The sequence below is a fragment of the Phascolarctos cinereus genome, unplaced genomic scaffold (genome assembly GCF_003287225.1).
Source record: "Phascolarctos cinereus isolate Bilbo 61053 unplaced genomic scaffold, phaCin_HiC Scaffold_4;HRSCAF=312, whole genome shotgun sequence".
Taxonomy (NCBI): Eukaryota; Metazoa; Chordata; class Mammalia; order Diprotodontia; family Phascolarctidae; genus Phascolarctos; species Phascolarctos cinereus.
The window spans coordinates 425,181,603-425,207,376 of NW_027555847.1; the positions used below are offsets into that span (position 1 = coordinate 425,181,603).

Sequence of the window (25,774 nt, forward strand, 5' to 3'; positions counted from 1 at the left end):
GAACCACAAATTGGCAATTAATTTATAGTTTGTTCACTTTCTATTTGAGATTAAATTATTAAATTCTAAATTTACTGGGTTTTCTGTGGGTATTTTGTATCTTTGTGGATATTACTGCATTTTAGTTAAATTTTCAGTTAAGGGTGCGTAGTCACTTTTGATAATTTTTTAGTTCATCTGCATATTCTAAATTCTTCTTTACTTCTGACTTTGGTAATTTAGGTCCTTCCTCTTTTTTCTGTGAGCTAATAGTTTATCAATGTTTTCATCTTTTAAAAAAGAAATTTTTTATCAGTTCAATCATTCTTTTCTTTTTTGAATTTCTTCTTCGATTTTCATACATTCCTCTTTTTTTTACCTCATTTGGCATTATCACTTTTTTGGTTTCCTACAGGTAAAAAAAACCTCATCAATACAGTCTTTATTTTTCTGATTTGTTGATATAAATCTTCAAATAGAAAAAAATTCTTCAAGGATGTCAGCTATAACATAAATTTTGGCATGGTGGCTTACTCTCATTTTCTTAAGTATAATTTGTTGCTTCTTTCATTATTCTTTATTTCATTATTCAGGATATTTTAACTTAATGTCAGGGTTGCATTGTTTATTCAAATTTCCTTTAATGATCATGTTTATCGTATTATGTTTTGTAAGTACATATGTAGGATAGCTTGGGTAGTGTAGTGAATGAAGCACTCGATTTGGAGTCAGAAATACTTCATTTCAAATCTTACTTCAGTAACATTAGCTCTGTGATTCTCATCTAGTTTGTTAAAATTTATTCCTCAGTTTCTTCATCTATTAAAATTGGGTTTGGGATTTAATAGTTTTTAAGAACCCTTCCAGATTGAATTTACTACCTCTTTTTAATATGTCTGCCTTTCTATATTCTTTCTGTTTATTCATGAGTTCTTAATGCCATAGCATGAGATAAATTTTTGTAAAGTTGCATTGATTCAAGTTTTTTTTTCTATAAATACCATCAGTCTATCAAATCTAAGGTTCTACTCTCCTAATATTGTATTCAAATTTATTATTTTTTGTTCCTTTCTACTACACCTGTCAAATACAGCAAGAACATTAGAATCCCTCATATTTAATATCTTAAGTCTTTGCGCAATTGTTTGCTTTTCCTTTACTAATTACTAATTCTGATCCAGAATACATGAATATAATACACATATGTGTGTATATTTATATGTAGTTATGAATGTATGTATATGTTTGTGTGTATGTATGTGTTTGTATATACTCATGATTGGTATTATTCCATCAAGAGGCAAATACCTGGGTTCTCTGATTTACTGGTTGTATGACCTTGGACAACTCAGTGAAACTATCTAAACCTGAAGTTGCCTCACAGTCACAGTTTGCCTTCATTGGAGAAGAGGAGTATCTTATCACTAAGATATCTTTTCACTAATGAAATCACAGCTTTGTACCAAAAAAAAAAATCATTATCTGTGATTAATATTATTACTCTTGCCTTAACTAAAATCATGATTACCATTCCTTTTTTTTGATTCAGCTGAAGCTTAATATATTATAATAGTTCCTCATATTAAATCTATAAATATCCTAATTGCTTTAATATGTTTTTATACCCCTTAACCTAGGAATCCCCTTTCTAAGGATGAATTAATTGCAAGTAGGTCAAAAATAAGAGAAGTCCCATAGAGATACCACATATATGGCAGCACTTTTTTGTAGTAGCAAAGACCTGGAAACAAAGCAGCTGCTCATTGATTAGGGAATATTAAACAAATCATGATATCTGAATAAAATAGAATATCATTACTGAAATGATGAAGGTGAGGAATTCCAGCAAACTTGGAAAAATTTGTATGCAGTGATACAAAGTGAATAACACTTCAAGAACAAGGTTAAAAGCATATATGTCAGAACTACAACGATATAAAGAAAAAGAACAAATTCAAGCAACGTACAATTATAATATCTAATTTTGGCTCACATAAGAAGTATGAGCCTGCACCTTCCTCCTCCCTTCTTTTCAGAAGATGGGGACTATGAATTTTGAACACTGCATATTACTCTTGCAATTTGTTGATATGTTGGCTAGTTTTGCTGAATAATTTTTTGGTTCTTTCTTTTCCATTCATTATTATAAGGAATTGCTTGCTAGTTAGACTATGGGAGAGGGATAGTTCACTTTTAGTGAAATAACATGATCCTAATTCTTCCTTCATACAGAGTATCTCTCCCTCTTGCTTTACCAGTCTAGATCTATATGCCTGGATGCTACCCATACCAGTCCAGATAAGACATATTTTAGATTCTCTCCCAAATGGTTTTTTTTTAAAATGAACAACAATTCTATCACCCTTACACATTAAGAATTACACATCGGCCCTCATTCCTCCCATTTCCTCCTCCAGTTACTCCCTCAATTTGTTTAGTCTTGGTTCTCTCCATGCTGTGTGTGTGTGTGTGTGTGTGTGTGTGTGTGTGTGTGTGTATGTGTGTGTGTAAATAAAGCCAGTTTTCTAGCACCAAAAGTTGCCAGTTTTTTTTTTGTTTTTTTTTTTTAGTTTGTTCAGCTTCTAAAGAGCAATGAGGTTTCTTTAAATTGTTCGATTCTCTCTTCTGGCCTCTAGATGCATAGTTGTATTGTATGTCTTCTGGAGATTTCTCCTCAAATTTTCTACTTTTATGTTTTATTCATGCCTCATTTTCTCTTATTTACTTCTTGGGGCTTTCTCTACCACTATTTCTTTAAGAACATTCCTCTGATGATTACTTTTCAATCCATTGTTCTTTAAATTTAATTTCACACATTTATTGATCTTTTGGGGTGATGTAAGGAAGCTCAATGTGTAGACAATTGCTTATTCAGGGCGCCTTAACATAAATCTAACTCTACAATTTTTGAATTATGTCTCAATGATCTCATCTGCCAGATTTTCTATATCCCGAGATAGATTTTATTTAGGTCTAGAGACTATGACTGTGTTCATAGCAAAGTGCTTCACTTAATCATTCTCACTTATTTTCCCTTTCAATTCCTCCTTAACCATTTTTGCCCTATTCATCCTAGTTCAATGAATATTTTCCTTGATTTAGAAAATAGAAGCAAATAATTGATTGTTGCTGTCTTCTTTTAGTTGTATAATCATGTATAGTTGAAATGAGTTTACCTAACTTCTTGTTTTCCTTCAAAATACTACCAAATGCTTGACATTGTTTTCATAGCTTCCTTTCTCTTTCATATTGGTTTCCCAGTATTGATAATACACATCATTTGTTTTTTAATATGTAACTTTTGCATGTATTCTGTTTCTTACAGAGAGCCATCCCATATAACAAAAGTATTTTTAGAGAGAAAAAAATCAGTACAACTAATCAACATTTAAAAAATATATAATTACACATATGGACCCCCCTCTTCCACAAAGGAGTAGTTTGGGTGTGTCCTCTCATATCTCTTCATTTGAGTCTTCATTCAGATTTCTTAATCTGACTTGCATGCCCCATTCTAGGTTTCTACTAACACCCTTCTTCAGTTATGAAATCCCATGTTTACAAATTACTTTTTCCCCTTTAACACATGCAGATTTTTACCAAATCATCACCTTACTCAAACATAATCTTTCAGTGATATCTAATAGGAACCATTATGGAAATGGTTTGGTGAAGATATTATCATGAAGAAAAATCATTCCCTATTTAGTGGTAGGAACCAGTTTGTTTTCCATTTCTGGTAGGGTTAAGATATTATTACATAGTTCCTTGCAAGTCGTCCCAAGTTTTTTTGTTTGTTATTTCTTTTGTGTGTGTGTGTGTGTGTGTGTGTGTGTGTGTGTGTGTGTTGAATTTGTCCATGTACAGCATCCAAAGTTATCAAAAGACTAATATAGGAACTTCAAATGGCTGTGCTCCTGGATTGCATTCAGTAAAAAGATAAATTAACAAAAGCACTAGGGGAAAAAAGGCTTAGCATCACACATACTATGAGCCAAACAAATCCTATGAGTTAACTATGCTGCCAATTTTTCTTTGAAAAATATTTGCTTGACTGTCTCTTCTTTTACTGCCAAATTTGTCAGATGAGAATTACCTCTGTTGTATCAACCTTCTCATTTCAAAATCTTTACAATGTGTATTTCCTGACCCTTATACAATTGATATTGTTCTGTCAAAGATCATAACTGATTTACCAAATTCACCAAATCAGTTGTAGTATTTTTTTCAGTCCTTGTTATTTTTACAGAATTTGACACACCTGACCATCCTGTATTTCTACAAAACCTTTCATATTCTTTCCCTTTTGTGACGATATTCTTGTTTACCTCCTCTCCTTCTTTGACTAATCTTTGTTTCATGCACTATGTACCGTTTTCTTTTATCCCATTAACTCTATTACCAAATACTCATCCCTCCGCTCCTTCCTGCTATCCATGCTTTCATTTTCTTGGCATTAACCATCAGCTCTATGCTGATGATTCTCAGGTTTAGCCTTAACCACTCATCTTAGCTCCAGAAATAGATTTTCAATTGTTTTATGGACATTGCCATTTCAAATTCAACAATGTAGTTCCAAAAAGAGTTCCAGATATATTCACTCCACTTTCTACTTGATTCAGTCTACCTACATTTCCTCTTCCATAGCATCAACCATTTCACCATCAAGCAACCTCCACCCTGAGACTCTGCTCTGCTAATTGATGATTTCCTCAACTGCATCACCATTTAAGGAGGGCCCCAGGCTGAACTTACTTCACTACTTCACTCCAGGCTCCTCTTTCTCCTTGTCAACCACTTTTACCCATTTTCCTACACCCTGCTTTCAAGCCCCACTTTGTATGTTGCCTTTCCTCACTGAAATGTAAGTTTCTTAATTGTAGGGACTGTTTTGCTTAATTGTGTTTGTAGCTCCAAGACTTAGCCCAGTGCCTGTAGCATTTTAATGAATGTTTTATCTATTTATCTATGTCCAAAGAAAATCTCACCTGTCTCATAAACTCTTTTTTATCCTGACTCCCTTGACTCTTAACTGGCCCTAACATTGTTCTCAGTCAGTTAATGTTCTGAGAGTTCTTGCTTTACCACTTCTCTCATAGGTATCTCTTCCCCTCCATTCTCTCTACCACCACACAGTACAGACCCTCATAATATATCATACTTGGATATAGAAAAAAGAACAAAAAGAAAAAAGACTCATCTAATAAGGAGGTAGGAGGAAGTGGATGAATAGCCAGTGAAGTAATAAGGATAGATTTAAAATTTTAGACATGAAAAGGAATCTGGATATCAAGTAGTCAATGCAGCAAATGTTCAGTAATTCTCTGTTGCATTCAAGGCACTCTGCTCGGCACTTGGGAAAAAACTGCATAATCCCTGCCCTGAAGAGTCTACTACAATTATAACAACCCAAGAGTCTTGAGTGTTGTTACAGAACTTTACACTACTCTATGGTACCACCCACAGTAGCATTAAGGAATAATAAAACGATTCCATAATCCACGACTTTCTTCAGCAACAGCAGAATATCCCCAGGTTATGAATTCTTTCTTTACCCTTTTTGAAATATAAATTTCTTGAAATTTAATGTCCATATAAACTTTTCTGCAATTTGAAACACCGAACTCTATTAAAATATAGTAAACAATGTAGCGAAAAGCATTTTGTCTCCTATTTCAAGAATTTACTATTTGTGTGATTAGGCCAACTCACTAAAACTGTTTCCTCATCTTTAAAATAGGTATAATAATATTTGTGCTACCTTAAAGCCTTGTAGTGAGAAAATGTTAAATAAATGGGAATTGTGATGCACTTGTTATGACAGGCTTTTCTTCTAAAATGTAATCATTATCTAAATGTGAATGTATTTTTAAGACTCATAGTTGTATTGAATCTAGTATAATATATAATATGCAATATAATGTAAAACTTACCACACCTTTTAGATTGGCTAATATGACAGAAAGGAAAATGACAAATGTTGGAAGAGATGTGGGAAAACAGACATTAATGTATTATTAGTGAAGTTGTGAACTAATTCAACCATTCTGGAGAGCAATTTGGAACTATCCCCAAAGGGCTACAAAACCGCACATCTCCTTTGACCCAGAAATACCACTACTAAGTCTGTATCTCAAAGAGATAAAAAAAAAACAAAAAGGAAAAGGGCCTATATGTACAAAAAAATATTAATAGCAGCCCTTTTTATCGCTGTAGAGATCTGGAAATTGACAGGATGCTCATCAATTGGGTAATGGCTAAAAAAGTCATGGTATATGATTGTAATGGAATACTATTGCAATATAAAAAAATGATGAGCAGGATGCTCCCAGCAAAACCTGGAAAGACTTACATAAACTGATGAAAGTGAAATGAACAGAACCAGGAGAACACTGTACACAGTAACAGCAATTTTGTGCAATGATCAACTGTGAATGACTTAGCTATTCTCAGCACTACAATGATCCAAGACAATTCTGAAGGAATTATGATGAAAAATTACATCAATCTCTGGAGAAAGAACTGATGGAGTCTGAATGAAGTTTGAAACTTACTATTTTTCACTGTTTTATGGTTTGTTTTGTTTTGGTCTATGTTTTTTTTTTTCCTCACAATCTAACAGGAAAATGTTTTACATGCCTGAGCATGTAGAACTTGTATCAAATTGCTTGCCTTCTCAAAAAGGGAGAAGGGAATGAAAGAAAGAATTTGAAACTCAAATTTAAAATAAATGTTAAAATTGTTTTCATATGTAATTGGGAAAAACAAAACATTAAATAAAATTAAACAATATATAATTATATAATATCAAAATATAGTTAATAATGGTTATCAATGACTTAGCACTATTTAAAAACCAAAGTACAGGGTATCCCAAAAGTTTTAGTGTCTTTTTAAGCTTTAATTTTGGCACACCCTATGTTTATAAAGGATTTTTTTTTTTTGCCTAAGGGTAGGCAGGAGATGCAGCTTTGTTTAGTGAATTGGGTGGTAGCCCTGAAATGCTGAAGAGCAGAGTTCCACTGCTGCCTCTGACAAGTATGGTATCACTAGTCTTTAATTTCTTTGTCTCCAGGCAACAAAAATTGTAAGTTACTGATCTACAAAAAAGATGTATATTGAGGGAGATGCGCGCTAGCTCGCGCACATACATACACACACACACACACACACACACACACACACACACACACACACACATCCTGACCTACTATTAGTTGAAATTAGTGATGGGGTAATAGCAATAACTTTCCTCAACCACCTTCTTTATCATTGTTTTTTGTGCACTGATCCAACAAAAATCTTTTTTTTTAAGTCCAAAAAGTAATCATCTAAATTTGTTATGAAGGCCCTACATAAAAAAGTTTAAAATATAATTTAATAGCTTTTCCTTTCACCTTATAGTTATATGATCTTTCATTTAAAGTTTTAAATAGATGATATTTCCCATGTTCTTTATACCTCCCAAAAAGATTCTTAGACCATGAAAACTGAAAATAGTTGCTGAATTGAAAGTGCAGGGATTACATAGGATGTAGGATATGTTCAAAAATAGACTATAAAAGTCAAATTATTGCAGAACATGGTAGGAATTGTCCCTTTTCATATATTGAACAACACTCACCATGTCTGGGAAGGAGAGATACAGAAACTAAGACCTCCAGCATCTATTAGTTTAATAAAGCAAACATTTCCATTGTATTAAATAATATGTATGTTTCCCATAAAATATCTATCCATAAGGTATAGCTTAGATCAAACTTTCCATTAATGTTTGAAAACACTGACACCTATTGCATTAGCCTTCTCATTTAATTTTTAAGAAATGAGCCACTCAGAATGTTAAGGTATAAGATTAGTATGTTTTTTTTTCCAAAACCTATATCTGATGAGTGTGGTCTAAATATTATTTTAATAATAATGGTAATGAACACAATGATTTGTATTCATTACATTCTAGCTAATGTTAACACCAAATTTAGCTAATATTTTACTTAAGAATAAATTGTTATCTCTCATTTACATTTGCTTCCATGTTAAGACCTGGTAAACTCACAGAAATTACATTTTCCATTGACTGCATTTGTAAGTAATAGCGAGAAAATTTCAACCAGTAAATCTATACAATAAATTTTATTTGTTCCTAAGTAAGGAATAGGGGATAGAAAATTTAAAAAGAAACAAAAACATTTTTCTGTTTTGTTTTCACTGTGTTTGAAATGATGGGAAGAGTTGCATCATGCTTGGTGGAGCTCTCCTCCCAGTCTGATCACTGCTGCTGCCTTTCGTGGGAGGTAAATCCTGTTGGGTTCAGGACACACCTTTGATACAACCTATTCTGGGCTGCTCTCCCTTCATCTCTCTCATTTTGCTTTTGCAGGTTAGGAGTTGAGAGCCCTTCATGCTGGAAAACTTTATACAGCCCAGTACAAATCCCACCTGATGTTTACTCCATCTTCTCCTTGGCTAAGAAGAGGAAATAAACAGCAATAACAAAACTATGTAGCCTTGCGGGCCATACTTTCCCTGCCAAACCTTCAGACCACCTGACCTGAAGAAAAAGGGGACTACTTTCATAAATTGCTTCAATAGATTCTTTTGGATGAAACTTAGAGTTCTTGTAGAGAGGTGACAAAACAGAATATTGAGTGTGGATTCAGGGTACCTTATATTCAAATCCTACATTTGACACTTACTAGCTATGTGACTCTGGGCAAGGCACAAGCTCAGTCTCAGTTTCTTCATCTGCAAAATAGGGAATATAATAGTGCCTGCCTCACAAGGTTGTTGTAAGGATCAAATGGGTTAGCATGTAAAGCATTCTTTAAACCTGAAAGTATAATATAAAAACTGGCTATTATTATTATTTCTTATCACCACAGTTCACTTGTAGTCTTTTCAACCAATCTACAATGTTCAGTAAGATCATTAATATGGAAGATGAGCTAAAAGCTAAAGGCTAGAATATACTAATCTCAACACTAGATTTTTGTTAACAAAATGACCAGCTAAGGGAAAACAACAACAACGACAAAAACCCTTAAATTGGAAAAGCTTTATTCCAGTTTTTATGCCCAAATTTAGTTGCATCATCCGAACCATATGAGTATCACCCAATTAATGCAACTAATTTTGGCTATTTGGATTTTCCTTGCTTGTGCATATTATAAAATATGGCTAATGTTCATTCATTCTTCATAAGTGATACTAAAAAATAAAACTACTTTTTCTTTTCATTACTATGTCTTATTTAAGCTTTTTTCGAGCCTCCAAACACATGTAAATGTGTTAGAACATGAGGTACACAGAGGGGTGTGTGTGTGTGTGTGTGTGTGTGTGTGTGTGTGTGTGTGTGTGTGTGTGTGTGTGTGTGTAAATAGTAACTATGGTTTTAAAGAAGAGACACTTCATAATCACATTTTGGTTACCAGATTCTCTCTGCTCTGGGAACTTAAAAGCTAATTTTGTCATATTTGAATGCATAATCAATGCCCTTTCATATTTAATAAGCATCTTTGGTAGCAGGAATATAGTTCATTCCCTTCCTCTAAAAAATGTCATTGCCTTTGCTAAAAAACAACTCTGATTAGTATTAGTATCACCTGGAACAAATCCATTTCAGGGTAGAATTCAAGGGATAGTGCAGGAATGAAGAAGTGGAAGTGGAAAGAAGAATGTGGTATTCATATAGGGAGAGGAGATAATTATAAGTAATATTAATATGACTACATTTGAATGTAGGAGCTGTTTGTCTTCAGTAATGTGGCAGAAAGTTTCTACTGGTAATATATAATGTTACAGATGATGTACTATAACTTTACGATGTCTAGTTGATAAATGGTGCTATAGATAATCCATCCATCAACAAATAGCTGTTAAGCGTACTTACTACGTACTTATCCCAAAAACTGGGGATAAAATCTTTAAAAAATGACAGTCTATGTCCTCAAGGAAATGACTCTCTACTGGGAAGAGAGAGCTTAGTCAAACATACATGAATATATAAAAAATAAACAAATAAGTAGTTTGAGATGGCTAACAACTGGGTAATTTTAAAAAGACCTCTTAAATTATGTTGGAGCTGAGCTTTGATGGAAGCTGGAAGTTCCAGGAGGAGATCTTAACCACTAAGAGCATTAAGGCATGAGAGAAAATCTGTAGAAAGACTAGTTTGGCTGTAACATATTTATCAACCTAGAAAGATAGGCTAAAGTCTGATCATGAAAGGCTTTAAATGTCAAACATAAAAGTTCATACTTTGGCCAAATGAATTTAAATATGCAAAATGCTTTGCAAATCTTTAAGTGCTATTTAACTGTTAGTTGCTACTACCATTATCACTAATACTACTAGCTATTAGTACCAGTACTACTATAAGTACCGGTACTGGTACTATAACTACTCTAGAGGCAATTGGGTGGCATTGAAAGTTCTTAAGCAAAAAAAAAAAAAAAAAAATATATATATATATATATATATATATATATATATATATATATATGCTCTCAGATCTCAATTTAGGAATATCAACTGGAAAACTTTGTAGAAGATGGATTAAGGAGACTTAGGCTGGATATAGGGAAGTCAATAGCAATAATCCAGCTAAGACATAGTGAGGTTTGTACCTGCCTAAGTGGAGGAAAGGGGTATAACAGATGTTTCAGATGAAGAATTGCCAGGACTTAGCAATTTATTGGATAAGGAGTGCATATTAGATTACAAAGCTGAGAAAGACTCCTAGATTGCAAACCTGAGTGATCTAAAAAATTGTAGAATTCTTGAAAGAAATAGGGAGCTTAAGAGAATGGTAAATTTAAGAGGAAAGATAATTTTGTTTGTTTTTTAGTAATAGCGAGTTCAAGATGCCTGTGGGACATTCCGGTAAATCCAGCAGGCAGTAGGAGACATGGAACTGAAGTTAAGGAGAGAGGCGAGGGCTGGGTATGTAGATTTGGGAGTCATCAACAATGGGATTAAAATTGAATCCATGAGAATTGAGCCCAAGAGAAATATAGAGGACAAAGGACCAAGCCAAAAATATAGAGGGCAAAGGATAAAGCCCTGAGGTAAACCCACACATGGATAATGACTCAGCAAAGGAGGGAAAGATCAAGCACCAAAGACACAGGTATGAATTTAACTGTACTGTGGTGCATTCACCATAGATAGACACTGGGAAGACTATCACAATCAATTTCATATTAATGCTGGTGCACTTGGTTGGTAGTTTTCTAGTGACAAGTGATCACTTCAGCATCAAGAACCAGATAAAGCCAAACAGGACTAGTTTTGGCAGTACAAAGTAGACTTTTCAGAAAATATAGGAACCATCTAAACTACAGGTTCTCTTATTTCAGCTGCTTAAGAAGTATTTGGAAAGCTCTCTGTTGAAGTAATTGGCTCCTTTCAGAGGCCACATATTTGCTTAATTCCTATAATGGTAAGGTAAGAGTCATAACATAATGATTTAATAGCCATTTGAACTAAATTAGGGTATAATCTTGCACAATAAAATCCTATTAGCACTTTTTCAGAAATCTTATTATAATTTCGATTCCAGTCCTGATTTTAGATTTACTTTTTCATTTTGTATTTTTATCCATTCCCCCAAGACTGTATCTTAACCTTAAATCTACTAGAACATATATTCCTCTATTTGTCTTTTTTCATCAGTATAGAAAAGAGTGAACAAGTTAGACAAGAAAGTTAAGTAAGCCTTCAAGACAAATGTCACTATCTGTTCTACTTTATGTGCCTCCCCCCAACGCCCAAGGCATGTTATGTTATCATCTTGTTCATTTTCCTGCCAAAACTATAAGGAAGCTGATTTCTATTAACTGTGCACTGTTTACTCATAAGATAACATGCTGGGCTGTATTACAATCAGATACTCTGGTTAATAATTCTTGACCCCTTAGTACTTCACACAAGCTTGGATTTTTTGTTTGTTTTTGTTTTGTGTTTTGGTGCTTGTTTTTAGCCTGTCTAGTGCAATTATATCTGTAATATATTTCTTTTTATTTCTTCCCCTTTTAACGTCAGTGGAAAAGTAGCATTGGAACTATATCCATTTTACCCACAAAGGAATTAAGATACTATGAAGTTAAATTACTTTCTTATGATCATATGGTCAATGGTAGTATTACTCACTCATAATTGCCCTTAATCCATTAAAATTTCACAAGTTTGTAATATACATATATAGGGAAAGTCTATCTGAATTATAGATTTACCTTTGAAGAAAACAGTTGTTATTTTCAAGTATGTATTTAACTTGACATACACAAACCACTAGGAATCTTATGATTTAAACTAGATGGGAACTTTGAGACCATGAATGAATGAATAAATGAATGAATGAATGAATGAATGAATGAATGAATGAATGAAAAAAGCATTTAAATTCTTACCATGTGCCTGGGATTGTATTAAGTTCTAGGGATATAAAGACAGAAGGAAAACAATTCCTTCCCTTGAGGATTTTGTATTCTAATAGGGGAGACAATGAGTAAAAATATATTTATTAGACATATGTAAATACAAGTTAACCTTGGACTCAAAGGTACTAGATTATGAGCAGACCAATAAAGACTTCCCACTACTATGGGTGGTCCTTAAGCTGAGTCTTGAAGCAAAGCAGGGACTGTAGGAGGGAGAGGTGAGGAGAGAGAACATTCCACACATGGGAAACACTGTTTGCAAAGGTATAAGAGACCCCGAGATAGAGTGTCATTTGTGCAGAACAGTAAGTGTGCCAATATAGCTGGATGGCAGAGTATGATGGGGGAATGAAAAAAGACCAGAAGGATAGGAAGGGATTAAGCTATGAGGAGCTATAAATGACAAACAGAAGAGTTATTACTTGATCATACATGGTAATAGGGAGCCAAGTGGAAACAGGTTCATCACCCTTCCACGTGGTAACTTTTCAGATACTTGAAAACAGCTATCAAGTTCCTGCTAAGTCTTCTCTTCTCAGCAGTGCCTTCAACTGATCTTCCTGTGACATGAACTCAAGGCTCTTTTTAGCTGCCTTTCTTCTGCACACTCTCCATTTTACTGATCTTCTTCTAAACTGTTGTGACTACAAATGCTGTCGTGGTTGTTGTTGTTTGTCCTTTGTTCTCTAAGAGGACCATGACATCAGGTAGGTGATACCATATCATTTGAGTGAATTAAATTTAAATGAGGAGGGCCGTACAAAGTTACCAGCCTCACTTTCTCCTCCAGAGACATCTGGGTCCAGTGGCAAGATATAGATCAGGACAACTGGAGATGGCTTAGAAATAAACACCTTATGAAGATATGGTCTGACCAGAACAGAGTTAGAGAGGGACCAACTACCTTCACCTTATCCTGAATGTTATGCCTCCCCTATCAGTCTTGATGGCTAATATAAAATAGTCCACCCCTTCAATTATATAGTTCAGAAAAATGAGATCAAATTATATAAAGTGACTTGCCCCGTGCCACATAGCTTATAAGAAGTAGAAAATGATTTGAATTTAGGTCCTGTGTCTCTTAAGACTTGTAGTATATGACCCTAAAACAGATTCATTTGATTAATTTAACTTGAATTAAGAGCTAAACAAGGGCTATCAAAGTAAAGATCTCACCAGGTTATCTTTAGTGTTTTCTATTATTTTAAATTAGCATATTCCTTGTATAAAGTTGAATACCACTAACTTACTTAAAAGGTTCAAGTAGTTTAAACATCCCTACTCCCATTTTGTTTATACTGTTAATTTGCTTAGCAAATCCTTTCTTCCCAGAGTATAAAAATAAACTTCAACATAGCCCTGAATTAATGAGGTTTTACTTGCTTAACTTTAAAAAGGCAGAGTAGAAGAAGATTAAGTCTTTTAGTGAACCAATTAGTCACAAAGAAATGTAGTGACCGGCAATATCCTCCCCCAAACCCCTTCTATAACCCTCACATCTGTTTTCATTTCCAGACTATATACCAGATGCCACTGGCACATGTATAGGCTATTGCAAATGACCCTACCTTCAAGTCACTGCTACCTAGAACGAGATATATAGTGTACATTTTTGCTGAAACAAAGCAATTACTGCATAATATCAGCCAAGCACCTCCGCCAACTACAAAGCATTACACATGTTCCTAAGCAGGATAAAATAAAGTATCATGACATTTTGTAATAAATTTTTTTAAAGCAAAATACTGCAATAAGCCTGAAATAAAAAGATTTTCACAGCAAGAATTTGTAAGTATTCTTCTAAAATGAGCAGCTCCTTTACAGCAAAAGCTCAGCTTGAATTTAAATGTTGTATTATATCTCTATTTCAGTACTTCTGACCATTTCTCTGTCATATGAAGCTTCCTTATTTTCTATCTTTCCAAAATCAAAATATTTAAATCTATATTTTTGATTGTTGAATTCTTAAGGATCTGATTATATACAAAACACATGGACTATTTTTTTAAAAGAATTGGGGGAAAATTGGAAAGCAGCATATCTGCCCCTTACAGGGAATTGCTAAGCCATCAGAAAATGGATAAAAAGTATTTTGCATTATAATTTTGGGTAGTGTCTTTCAGAAAGCTCAATATTTATCTACTTGTCTATCATAGTAACCAACAAAAAATGATTCAAAAGAAATCTTTTATTACTAGCCTTGAACTACTTGAGCAGTTGGGGGTGTCTTGGGAAATAAGAAACATGGCTGGCAAAACATTCAATTCTAATGCAAAGAATTGTTTATGGTGACCAAGACCTTCCTCATTCTCTCAGTTACACTTTCCTCCTCACCTTCAGTGGTAAGTTCTACAGATGCTCAGTTTCAGTATCTTTCCTGAGTTTAGTCTATCAACTATTTTGTCTTCCCCTATTGCAAAAGCCCACTTTTCCTTTGACCTTTCACATTTTTATTCCCTTTCCCCCCCCACTCTATATCACCTACTTCCAGAGCTATTTCTGTTAGAAAGCATATTCCTCAAAGTCATCATACTTGAAAGTGAGCACGGGCTCTGAATCTGTATTCCCAACAGAATGTAAATAAACAATTTTCTGTTTGTTTACAGTTTATACAAAAGGGAAATGGTTTTTAAGGACTAAGACTATCCAATATTACAGATGGAAAGGAATATACACAAAATCATACTTAGGTATTCAGGGATAGCTATTCCTTTGAAGTCATGAAATTAGTTTATATATATATATATATATACATACATATATATATATATATGCTTTCCTCTAGATTTCATTATATGTACAACACAAGTCAAATAGAAGCAAATGAAGAAAATAAAAGCTGATTCTGTCTCAGACTTAACACATTTAATATCTATAGAATTGTGAGTACTATAATATATTGCAATGATCTCTAAATATCTGTAAAGCATTCTATAAGCCATAAAGCACCAAATATTAACTATTATTATTTCTAACCATTCAACTACCCCATATGTAAAAATTATTTAGGTAGCCCTAATACATATATATTTCTCATATAGATACTACTAGAGTAATAATTATGTCCTTATAAAACACAAAAAATAGAAATTATTAAAAGGATGACTTAAAGATGAAATGATATTTGATCCTAGAGTCAATAGGCGGCTACTGGATAGAGTAATGGCATTGTCAGACTTGCACTTTAGGAAAATCACTTTGGCTTTTTGTAGGGAAGATGAATTACAACAGGAAGAGACATAAGGTAAGGGAGACCAATTAGGAAGTTATTGCAGAAATCCCAGTGAGAGGTAATGAGCTAGGATAGGTAGGAGACACCTATCATGGAAGAGGACAGATAGGAAAGATGTGGAGATATACTCAATGAGACTTACAACTGCCTGGAAATCTAGATATGGGGAAAAGGAAAGTAAGGAGCAACCGATGATACTGAAATTTTGAGAACTTGAATGATTGAGGGTGGGAAGGAACAGAAAAAGGGAAGTTTGAAAGATGGGCATCTTTTTGTTTTTTGAGAAGAATAATGTAATGGTAACTATCATCCAGATTATACTCCATCTATGCCTAGTCTAGCTCTGTGACTCATTAGTCTGACCCAAAATGAGAAGGGTAAGACAGGGCTCTTGTTCACTTGTTACTGCCCCACTTTACAAAACTTTCACTTTGCTCTACCTTTCATAAGACATGTTTTTGGGCTCAAATGGGTAGGCACAAAATTATCACAGTGGTCCCTGTAGCAGCACCTGTGGGTAGGAGTTAGTTTACTTTATAACTGTACTGAGGCCCCAGAACATAACTCAGAATCGGGTAGGTTGGGATCTACTTAGACATAGGTGAGGTAGAGGTAGAAGAGTATTAAAGAATAAGAGTGAGTAAGATTTTGTTGGAGACAGGCCTATGATTGTCTGTGGCTAAGCAGGACACATTTCTTGAGGTCAGGCAATGCATCTCCCAACCCCTCCCCCCCAGTGAAACCATGGCCTGACTTTGGAGACCTCCAAAGCTTAACAACTTAAACAACTTAAAACTTAAACAATTTAAAAAAACAAAATGGTAAATCTTCAGCAGTCTATACTATCAACAACTAGGGGTCATCTCTAGTTATATTTGTCTATGTCTTGCCACTGGACCCAGATGGCTATGGAAGAATAAGGCTGGTGACTTCACACAGCACCCTTTCAGTTAAATCCAATTCATTTGCAAGTGATGACATCACCTTCCTGATATCACGGTCCTCTTCAAAAATGACAAACAACAACAATGACAATGCACTGCACAACTAGTTTCTGATTAGTTTTAGCATCTTCCATTTAAATTCATAGATTCTTATCCTGGGGCCAGTGAACTTTTTGTTATCATTAAATATTTTGATAACTGTGTTTCACTATAACTGGTTTCCTTGGGAACCCTACATATTTTGTTTTATGTATTTTAAAACCTTATTTTGAAAAAAGTTCATAGGCTTTATCAGACAGCCAAAGGGGTTTATGGCTCAAGAAAGATTAAGAACCCTTGGCCTAAATAATATAGAAGAACTATCTTAACTACTTTCTCCTATAGTACACTAAAACATACTTATATTTGTACCCCCAGAACCTACCATAGCTTCTGGGACACAGTAGGTACCTCATATTTTTAATTCCTTTAATTATTCCAACTTCATTGGATATAAGATCACAAGGTCTTCATTTGGAACTCCTAAGTTGTCTCATTTATGTGAGCAGAAAAGTCTTCTTTGTTTTTTCAGCTAAATATTTGAGAGAATGTCAAGATATTGGTTCTGTTTCTCCCCAGACTCTAAACAAAATAAATTGTGAATTTTAAGAGAGGACAGCCAACTGAAAGCCTATCTGCGGACCTAGAAAAAAAGTGATAGATTTTAAATGAAAGACAGTGTTGAAAATGGCTTTAAATTCACTTCTAGGTAGATGTACCCATATATCAGACCACAAGAGAAAACCAAAATATGACCCATTTTAAAATATTTTAGATTATATTTTTAAAATAGTATTTAAGACAGAGTATCTAAACTACAGTGATCTCTGGGGCAGCTTATCATTAGCCATTTGGCTTATTCTATACATCCTCATGTTAACTTAAGAGGTGTTAAATATGTTTAGTATAATCTAAAACCAAGATAAATACTTGGCTCTAAGGTGCCATATTGATCCAGTCCAGCAGAGATAATATATGTATAAATATTATATATTGAAAAAAAGTTCTGTCATCCCTACAAGCAAAACATTTCATTTGTTGCAATACATTACTTTTCTGATAGATGGTGGGCATTACAGTCTACATCTTATCCTCTGGTTTGTTTTGTGGTATTTTGGCCTTCATAGATTATTCATGTCTTCATCTTTATCTTGCAGTGGCTAATATCATAAATTATGTGTACAGTTATTTTACCCAATCCTAGGTTTTTATTAGTTGTAGAGTAATTAGAGAATAATGAATGGGGCAGTGACAAATTTCCTCTTCCTCATTTATTCTTGTAATTAAATTGCAAGCCAAGCATCAATCAAATAATCTACATTACTAGAATCTGGAGATTTCTTTTTTCCTGTTTTTTTTTTCTTTTCAGAAGCTCACGTTACTTCTTTGGCAGGGCATTTTTCTAGGTTTATAGCCACCTGTCAGACAATAAAAAAGCATAGCTACTATGCTAACTACCTAATGATGTCTCCCAATGACAATGAGTTACAATTATCCAGAGGTGTTTCAAAAACTCCCTCCTTTATTTATTTAATCAGAATGAGTAGCCTTCCAACAAAAGGCATTCTCCCTGCTAAACCATATGGCACAATAAAGTATTCTGTATAACACAGATTATTTTTCTCAAAATGAATATTGTAGCTTGGTACTCAGGTTTGTCATTTTTGTAATGATTGTTTCTATTCTTGTTCTTCTAAAAGAGCAACTCTGTGCCTCCTTATTCTGTGGAGGTGACTTATTGTCATAACCTTTGAGAACCCAGAGGTGTCAACTCGGTATGCTCCCAATAATAGACTGTACAATCATTGTCCAAAGACCAGCCTGGAGATGTTCAGAGGAACTCATTACCAGATTGCCTTTGGAGTGATGATTTTTTTTACTACAGCAACTCCTCAAAGATCAAAGTTTAGTGGATTTTCAGTCTGTGCTGGGGCAGGAGCAGTGTCAAGTGAGATGGAGAGATGACTGATGGATAGCTCAATTGTTTCAGAGATATCTCTAAAGAGAATAAGAAGAAAATCCTCAGAATGTTGGTTTGACACCCTACGATTAATTACGGAAGGGCATTCATGAGGGCTGAACAGGTTATGCCAAGTTGAGTGTGTTGTAATTTGTATGGTTAGAGCTCATATCTACATAAATAAATCAAAATTAACAATACTCCAATGCAGTGTTAGTGTGGCTGGAACGGAAGTGGGGAACCTGTGGCCTCAAGGCCACATGTGGCCTTCTAGGTCCTTGGGTGCACCCTTTGACTGCCCAAGTTTTACAGAATAAATCCTTTTTTTTTTAAAGGAGACTTGTTCTGTGAAGTTTGGATTCAGTCAAAGAGCTGCACTTGAGGCACTTGAGCACCTAGAGGGCCACATGTGGCCTCAAGGCCGCAGGTTCCCACCCCTCGAGTGTTTCTGTTGAGGGATGGGGGTGGAAGGTGTATATACACCACTAAAATCATGAATTTTAGGTAAAATTCAAAATAAGTTTCTAACAGGAATGCATTATGAGTTCAGATCTGGTCCCAGACACTTATTAATTCTGTGACCCTGGGCAAGTCTTCCTCGGTTTCCTCAAAGGTAAAATGGGGATAATAATAGCACCTATCTCATGGGGTCATTTTGAGGAACAAATGAGAAAATATCTAAAAATAACTTAGCGCCCTGCATGGCAAATGGTTGACACTTAATAAATGCTTTTATGAAAGAGGCAATATATAGAAAACCAGCCTTTAAGCCAGGAAGACTTGAGATCAGTTCCTGCCTCTGAAACATGATTGGCTATATGAACTTGTAAAGTCACTTAAAATCTCAATATGTTAGGAAGCTTGAAGTTTATGTGTTACAGAGAAAGTGCCAACTCACACTGATAGAGGGAGTTTCCACTTGAAGTTCACTATGCTAAATGAAACAACAGATCTACTTCCTATCCCTATGTCGTTTTATTTTTTGAAAGTACGTAAGCTGTTATCTTATATACATATGGTGCTAGAACTATGTAGAGAGCTAGAAAGAATAGTAGAAGCCACCTAATCCAGTCTCCTCATTTTATAGATAAGGGGGGGGTGAGACTTAGAGAGGTTCCATCATTCCCTGAGGGTCACATAGGCAGTAAAGAGATGAACTGCAATGGGAATCCAGATCTTTTGACTTCAAGTCCAGCACACTCATTCCCATGGCACTGCTCTGCCTCAGTTTGTAATAGCGTATTATCAATAAGTTTAAAACTGTGGGTTCAAAAGTTTGCTCTATTCATGGGCCTTGGAATCCAGCAAGCCATTTTACAGTTGATCTACCATAAACTAATACAGAAAGGAGCTGGAAAAATTCATCCCCTCCTTCTCTACTTCACAGCTCTCTGATTGTGTCAGCGCAGATCCTTATTCCATGCAAGCAGATCATAAGTTCTTTGTAGTGTATGGGATGGACTGCAAGAGTTGTGTCCAAATTAGTAACTTAGGGGACAACCTTGTGGCAGCTAGATGGTATAATGAATAGAGCACTGGGTCTGCAATCACAAAGACCTGCGTTTAAATCTGTCGTCAGGCACTTGCTAGCTGTATGACCCTAAGCAAGTCACTTAACCTCTATCTTACTCAGTTCTTCAACTGTAAAATGGGAATAATAATAGCACTTACCTCCCAGGGTTATTGTGAGAATAAAATGAGAAAATATTTGTAAAGGCTTGCACAGAGTAAATAATAAAACTTCTACCCTTTCACATTCCTCCTTTCTCAGAGTGAATTTCTCCATTACTATCTAGGCAGAAGGTCAGGTGGCAGACATAATCTGTTGCCAATTTGTACTGGAAGCTTTTCTATGTTAGTACCTCTTGCCACTGTCACCTCCATGCCATGAGAAGGCATCAGAGTAGGGCTTTAATTGAGAGAGCCATACCTAATAAAAAAAGAAAAAAATCAGAAATCATGCCCTATTGAATGAAATCTCATCTCAATAAATAAATGATTAAAAAATATCTAATAATTTGTGAAGTCTAAAAGCAATGCATTTTCCCCTCAAATGGTTTTAATAAAAACATATTAAACTTCTCTATCACTCTTCCTTCATGCTGGCACAAATACATCTACAAATAAAGGGGTGTGTGTGTGTGTGTGCGTGTGTGTGTCCTGGGAATGGGGATGTTCAGAGGAGGGAATAACATTGCTGGAGTATTCCAGACTATAAATTCATCAGTTAACAAAACTAAGACCCACCTATGATTTATCAATTAAAATACTATGAAAGATAGATCCACCGAAAACATACCTCCATTTCACTGCTACGGTGCTGAAATCTCAATGTTGACAGTCATTTTTTTTTAAATGTCCCAGGACACTCCTACTAAGAGCTGTGTGTGTATACATACTACATAAAGATGACAGTACATATGAGCATTGGTCATAAAATAGGTTTTAACAAGAAAGAACAAATGACATAACCGTTTTTAAGTGGTAATATTTGTAGATTTAACAAAGATTTTAGTGTCTGAGATAGAGTATGTTCATGTGTTTGGGAAATGTAGGCTTTGAAATCTGTAACCTGTGAAGGTTATAGATAGGGATAGGGATAGGGATAGCAGCAGCAAGGGATGTGCCAGGAAACTATTTGTCAAATGAGGGTGAATAGACAAGTGGACTGATATTAGGGAGCACAAGGACAGCAGACCTTACGGCATATATGGACCAGGAGGAAAAAAAATATAGTAGAGGTCAAAATGAAATATGTGATAAGAAACTAGAAAAGTACCCACATCAGTCAACAATAACAAGGAAACCATGAAAGTGGAAACATTTTTACCTCATTCAGAAAGTTCTGCACTTTTTGGCTGGAGCTAAAGCCAGTAAATACTAGGGGTATGACCAGCTAAAGGCTTGCAGGTGGGAGTAAATGAAGGCAGAGGAGCCACATTAGGGAGATGGAATGGGTTCACCTGGATGGAGTAGATAACCTAGAAGAACAAATAAGTGTATATCAAGACAACTATTCCCCTAATGTCCTTGTAGGCTGAAAACAATCCAAAAACGTCCTAAGAAATTGTGGGAACTGATTTTGCTGCAATTGGTAGCAAAATTCGTAAGCCAGTTTTTTTGAAAAATGTGAACAGGATAAACATTTCCAAAGCAGTTTTCTACATCTCCACTGTAAACAATGGTCTTTAGCAGTTGGGAAATGTAATTTAATTTTGAGATCTGTTTTTATTTGTAAGGTTCTCAGCTATCTTTCCAGAGAGGCCTTTGCCCATCACATTTTGATCAGACCAAAATATCATACAATGACAGACATATGTGTATATTGTAATATAATGGAATGACTTCATTTCTTTGTTGTAACTGCCTTCCTTTCCCTTACTCTCATCATAGCAGGGCAAAATCATTTTTTTAAACATATGGAATTATGTTTCTACTTCACTTAGAGTGCTAGAAAACCATAATTATCAAGGTTTTTGAAACTTTTGAGTATTAAAAAATGAGGTAGTAAATATATTTACAAAATTTGGCACTGTGAGCAGTTTTTAATGGAAACTTCTTGGCTCAATTTTCATTGCATTTATCATTGTCCTGGGACTGGTAAAGTTTAATATAATGGTTTAACTGGAGAGTTGTATATGAATTCATAATGTCAGATAAATTTTCCACTTTATTTAGAACATTTTCATGTTAGTATTTCTGCTTAGTGACATTAACTAATATATCATCTTTAAAGAAAATAAAGCATTCAATTGACAATGCAGAGTTATGGCACCATAATAATTTTTTTCTGTTATTTTTCATGAATGACTTAGTAAATACCTTCATTCTTACCCTCCAGTTTCCCCTAATTTTCTTTTTCTTGTTTGGGATTTGTAGTTCAGGAATTAAGTAAAATGTAATTTCCCTGATCCAGTCTCCCACCCCTTCATCCCCAGATACATAGCTTTCTTTATTATGAAAAATTATTTGGTAAGCATTGGTATAAATGAGCTTTATAGTAGAAATGTTCAGCAAGGCTTCATCTTATAGCATCTGGACTTTGAAAGATTTTAATAGTTATGAATTGTGAGGAAAGTTTGGGGCATTCCAAAATTGCTTTGGAAGAAAGTGAAGAAAAATAAGTTGTCAAAATTGTTGCTAGCAAACAAAATTTCATGTTTTAATTCTTGTTACTAAGAAATGTGTATGTGTATATAGGAAGTATAGCAGAGTAAATGACAGAGGAACCATGTTAAGAAAGAAAATCAACATATTGGCCCAGCAGCTAAATGACAGTGAAAAAATCCTATTCTCCTCAATCCTCTCCTAGATGCCTGTGTTCCTTAGATGTTTCTGTCAGTTTAAGTCAGTCAGATGTGACATTCATAATTGACAGAAAGCCTTTAAAAAAGCAGTGACTTTCTCTTTGCCCATAGGCTTTGCTGCCATTTCTGGGTGGTGGTTCTGTGAGAATCCTTTGTAAAAGGCAGTCTGAGTAAGATGTGAAAGGAAAAACAATTCTGAGAAGTTTTAATTGTAAATATTCTCACTGTACAGGCCTGGTTATTCAACTTTCTTTACCACAGGAAGAAAAGAGACACAAAGAGAGATCCAATGTCCAGCCCTTCTGTTTGGCCAGATGCCAAAATCGAAACCACAACAGGCAGGTGTCACAGTCCTGAGAAGCCTGACCTGTGCCCATCTCTCTCTCTTTTTTTTTTAACTTCTAGCCAAAAATAATAATTCATTCTCAGCCAGCTGAATTTTTCAGGCTTAGTGGATGAGCACACTAAGCTTTCCTGTAATCACTAGTATCTCCAGGAACAAGGGACAGGGCATGACTCATCATTTGGATGTGATAACATGACCCAAGCTAACGTTAGGAGGATAATAGGTAACTCGGCACTCTGCAAATCGAATCGCACCATGATCCATCATTAACCTAAGTGAGCCACTGCTTTATTGAAGCAGCCCTCTAAATGAATAGGTCACAGTCTATTTAAAAGCTCAGAGATTTGATAAGGCTCCAAGGACTTCTATTCTATTAGAACCAACAGCCCAAGCATAAGTAAGACTGGGGGCACTTCTGACCAAAATATTTATAGTTTGTTTGCAGACCAGTTTCTATAACTGGACTTTGATAGGATGTTTGGAATGGTGAACTGGCTCTATATGGAAACAGACATACACACACACACACACACACACACACACACACACACACACTCTCATACACAAAGAGAAGAAATGGGCTCAGGAAAGCATTTCTCCAAGAGAAGAAATAAGTTTCTACTGTAAGACTTTTGCAATGCAATTAACTTAGTTAGAAAGAATGGAATTTCCAAAGCTGTTCAAATTAGGGCAGTGCTGTTAAAAGTCGTTGCATTCATAAAGAATTAGTGTTGCCCTTCAGAAGAGAGCTCCTGAATTGAACCTAGGAGGGTTATAAGATTAAGCCATTTAATTGCTACTTTAGGAACTCTGGACTTTGCATAGACATGAGTTCCAGGTGTTAATACTGATTCTTCACTGTTCACTTCAGATAACAAAACTGAGCCTCAGAACCAATTAAGACAAATCTTTCAAGGATTTCTTCCTCCTTTTAGTGCAACCTGGGAGCTTTATTTTAATTGTAGACACCATGGCGAATTGGGGACATTATACACACAGAGATAGTATTGAATCTTCAGTTAAAAAAGGCTAGTTCCCTCCTGAGTTATTCTGAGTTAAAGTTTAAAATCTTACTTGGATCTGGCACAAAATTGGAGGCTATTTTTTTCCTTCTTCCCAGTGGGTGTAATAGAGGAGCATTTTTTTCTGGATAGATACTTAAAAAAATACCATAACTGATGGATTTTCAAACAAAACATTATCATAATACTTAAAAAGTGCCAATATTTCATTGAATGTTTAACTGAACTCCTCTGAGATTTCTGACTGGTCAGTTGATATTCTTAATATAGTGCTTAAATAGGAGATTTATAAGTATGGAACTCATCAAGGTGTTTGAATGGCAACTACTTGAGAGCAGGGACTCTCATTGTTGTGCTTGTATCCCCATCACATAGCATAGTTAGCCAGTAGCATTTAATAAATTCTTGTTGACTGACTGATGGAATCATTCATCTCTGCAGTCATCCTGCAATTAATGCCTAATGGACCAGTAAAATCAACATTTAGTAGGTAATGTTCATTCAAAATGCGGCTCAAATTACTATGTATGGAGAGTTGGCAGGTAACTACTAACTACTTCTTGGGGTTAGAGATAAGGAGAACTGGGTTCTAAAGTCAACTGTGACACTTATTAGTGAAACAGAACTGTCTGGACTCATAAGTGCTCCAAGATTCATTTCTCTCATTTTTCAAGCAAATTGGTTGGACTTATCCATTGCTTTTCCTTCTACCCCACACTGCCTCCCTGTTTCTAAAAATGGTTACAGAATTTACATGTGGAAAGCAATGATTTATGCAGTCATGAGAAAGCCCATTTTAAAGGTACAAAAAAAAGTCAACATGAAGCCTAAAAGTATCTTGGGTGGTGGGGGGGGAGGGAGGAGGAGAGAACTTAAAATAACTATAAAATTCCCAAACTTGACTATGTTGGGTGAGAACTCAACCCCAACACTCAAGGTCACTAAGGTATCTGCTTTACTATTAGCAATAAATTCTCTGGAAAAGACTTTATCTGGTGTTCTAAGAAAGTTGTCAACTGGTAAAAGCCCTCATATAAAAACTTGGTAGATAAAAGCATAGTTAAAAATCTAAACCTTAAAAAAGAATGTAGAGCAAGGTTCCCTATGGCATGAACAAATGTTTTTGCCATGAACAATTCCCTGTGAATAAATCTCTAGCCAATTACCTTTTACTCTTCTAGAGCAGTATTTCATGGGAGCAGTGCTCTACTAAATTCTGCCCTACTATTTTGTCAGAATTAGGCATTACTGGGAAATTAGATAAACCTATGCCCATGACATAATGTGTTAATTGTAAGAAGGTGGCCAATTTAGTGGTTACTAAAAATAATCTGAAGAGTTACAAGTCTTAAAACTAGATAGTGATGGATAAGTGAAAGGAGACCTCAAAACAGAACTTTTCCAGCATCTCCCCTTCCTTCAGTTATTCCACCACTGTTAAACTTACTTGAAATATCCAATGGAAGAAAAATGAGTCTAAGTACTACAAATAGGCCAGTAAAGTC

The 25,774-nt window shown here is 35.0% G+C and overlaps 1 protein-coding gene across 1 annotated transcript in view; it reads right to left on the bottom strand.

The window, feature by feature from the left end:
* CDH12 (cadherin 12) overlaps window positions 1-25,774 on the bottom strand; it is a 1,313,162-nt gene that overhangs the window by 1,278,540 nt on the left and 8,848 nt on the right. The window lies entirely within an intron of this gene.